We start from the raw sequence: 3,217 nt of genomic DNA, 5'->3' as shown, positions 1-3,217 counted from the left end.
CAAATCTTAGACATTAATCAATCAGAATCAAAACACCAACATTTCTATTGCCATGCAAGATTCATATGTTCATCTATGAGTGATCAATTCATAAACAAGATTAGTCGTGAGGAAACAGATTAATTGCATAACTCAAATCTTAAATATTAATTACAATAAAGATTAAACAGTATTCAAGAATTCATTGGTTCCATCTTGCCTTAACTACATAAAAGAAACTAGCCTACCATGTTCATGGAAACAAAAATAATAGATGAAAGTTAAAGAAAATACATGATAAAACCAAATTAAAGATGATCCACGGTGAAGCCTTGAGTTTTTCTTCTTCCTTCTCCTTTCCAATAGCTCTCCTTTGCCTCCTCAGAATCTCCTCTACCGCATGAATCCCTCTCACTATAACCGTAGTCTCATCTCTCTTTTAAAGAAATAAAATCGAGCTTTTAATTTGGACCAACTGTTGGGAACTCGGTTCCCTCAGATCGGCTCAGGGGCCTTTGCGGAAGTCAGTCAATGAGATCCTCGATCTCAGATCTCAGCAATACCTCGGCCTGAATTTCACCAGGTCGGGCAGCGTAGCGGAAAAAATCAAAACGTAAACACGGGAGAGAGAGAGAACAAAAGCAATTTTAACGTGGGAAAACCTTCTCCAATGAAGAAGTAAAAACCCACGGGACCTAGTCCAGATCAAAAATCCACTATGAAAATAATGGTTACAAAATAATCAGAATACACCAATGTGGGGGTTAACTCAATCTCTCCAACAATGGTGATAATCAAACTACCCTAGAGATGTTTCACTCAAACTCTCTCTAGAGATCTCTCAAATGCAAAGCATAAAGCTTTGCTCAAACAATCAAATAATTATCTCTCAAATTTTTCTCTTTCATTCGCTTAACCTAGCCTCCACCCACAACTAATGAATATATAGAGGAGGTGAGATCTAGGGTTAGAGTTTTTAAAAAACCCCTCAATGGGCTTGGGCTTAGCATTGAAAGAGGAAGCCCAACACCAGGCTCACTGAAGCGAGCTGCTCAGCGAGAAAATACGATCACCTCGCTCATGTTGCTCGCTTGAGCGAGCTACAGAGCGAAGGAATGCGAACAGAAAGAACGTCCTCGTATTAAAATTCCACGAGCAATAAATCTTAAGCTTTTCTTGAATTCTTGGCTTGGATTTCATCTCTTCTAACTTCAATGATCTTCACAATTATAGTTCATCATTTTAAACCTGAAATTAACATAAAAAGAAGCCAAAATCACATCCACGTATTAAAACCTCAATTTTTGTGCATTTAGCTAATTTGCAGTATGTTCTTAAACATAGTTCATCAGTAAGATTCAAAAAGTATGTTTTGAGAGATTCAACCTGTTATATAAAGAGTTACCCGTGAGTGTGAAAGTTTGAATATGAGTGAAATTGTCGAGGAATAGGATAACAGATCATATCTCTTAGGGTGTGTTTGGTTGGAGGATTTTGGTTAGATAGATGGGCAAATGTTAAGTGGGATTGTAAGGATACCACATTTGGTTGAACCACTTCCAAACTTGCCTAGCTAAATTGGAATGATAGGTGACCAATTTGCATGTCTATTTGGATCAATTTAGCCGGCCAAAAATCCCACTTCAGATGTGGTATTGGGTCTTATCTATGTATTTGCTTATACTGTCTAAGAAGCAGATGACTTGTGTACCCCGCGCGAAACTGAAAATGTCGTACCCTGTTTCTGCTGTAGGAGACCTTGGAATGCAGAGAAATGGACTGAGGGTGGCCTTTGAAGCTTGGAACTTTTGCAATGAAGTTGGCCAAGAAGCTCCTCTCATGGGTAGCCCAAGAGCTGCTGAATGTTTTGATATTTCAAATAAGCCAAATCACACAACAAAACAAACATTGATCATAGTATTTTTGTTCTTTTACAAATTTATTTTTCTTTTGTTGAAACTGATAATGTAGGATGCACAGGTTCATTGAAACACAAGGTCACAAAAGCTGATAACAAACTTGGGGTGGGAAAGCCCTTTCCTGGTCTGGGACCAAAAGATATAAACAACACAGACCTTTATGCAGTTCAAAAGGAACTGTATCTGGGTTCTCTGTGTCAAGTTCAAGACACTCCAAGGCCTTGGCAATTTTGGATGATAATGCTGAAAAATGACAACTACGACACAGAATCTGGTTTATGTGCCAAGGATGGGAAAAAGGTACCCCTTTTAGTCCGGGGAGGTTTCCATGCTTTGGACAAGGGTGTATGAACCAGCCAACACAATACATGTTGTTTAACATATAGACATTGGAACATGACAACCCTTTTTACGGGTAAAGGGTACTGATTCAAAATATCTGGAAACAGGGTTATTTTGGTAATAACAATCTTTTTTCCCATCTAGATTTTACCTACATCCAAACATAGACTTTATAAATGTTACCTAATTTGTCCGGTTAAATATTTTCCAACCAAACAACTTTTTTTTACATTTTCCTATCAAACTCACTTTCCAACCATTTCCAACCATTTTCCTATGTATATCATTTCCCTATTATTCATAAAATTTCTCCTCAACCAAACGCCCCCTTAGTACTTGAACTAGTCACTTATCCTAGTATGCTACTAGTAGATGTTGTGGGACTTATTGAGAGGGTCCAGACCAAAAATGATTTAATTTTAAGGCGCATTTACCTTGGTCTAAAATTTCTTTAAACTAAGGCATGATTAGAGATTAGTCTTATAATCGGCTTAAAGAGTTGAAACTATTGAAATATTGGAGGCCGACTAGCCTTAAAGGTAATTAGAATCAATATACCAAAATAAATGTTTGATAATCACAAAAACTTTATTGGAAGTCTAATATTTTAATATTGAGCTAACAGAAACAATAGTGTAAAAAAATTATATTGAGGATGCATCAACTTTTTTTTTTACCAACCTTTTAATATTTTTTAAAGAGTGATGATATTCTAACTACCAAAAATTCTTACTACTAGCTTACTACTCATCACATCACCATAAAGAGAGAGAATGTTAAATTTTTTTTGAAGAGAGAATAAATGTTAATCTAATGGTGATTAGATAGGTAGTAAGTTGGCACTGAAAAATTTTGGTAGTGAGAATATCCCTCCTCTTTTTTAAATGCGAGATTAACACTGAAGTTGAACCACCTCATAAATATTTTCTTACGGTTTAAAACATTTGATATAATTTATTACACCTTTATAAATTAAA

At 36.0% G+C, this 3,217-nt stretch overlaps 1 pseudogene; it reads left to right on the top strand.

Moving 5' to 3' along the window:
• The first annotated feature begins 1,707 nt into the window (after positions 1 to 1,707).
• On the top strand, positions 1,708 to 2,284 carry LOC133293045 (uncharacterized; annotated as a pseudogene).
• Positions 2,285 to 3,217: the final 933 nt, after the last annotated feature.

The sequence above is a fragment of the Gastrolobium bilobum genome, unplaced genomic scaffold (genome assembly GCF_033153095.1).
Source record: "Gastrolobium bilobum isolate Gb01-03AN ecotype WA unplaced genomic scaffold, APGP_CSIRO_Gbil_v1 utg3588, whole genome shotgun sequence".
NCBI classification, from domain to species: Eukaryota; Viridiplantae; Streptophyta; class Magnoliopsida; order Fabales; family Fabaceae; genus Gastrolobium; species Gastrolobium bilobum.
Note: the sequence above shows the minus strand (reverse complement) of the source record. Positions and strands in the feature narration are given on the sequence as shown.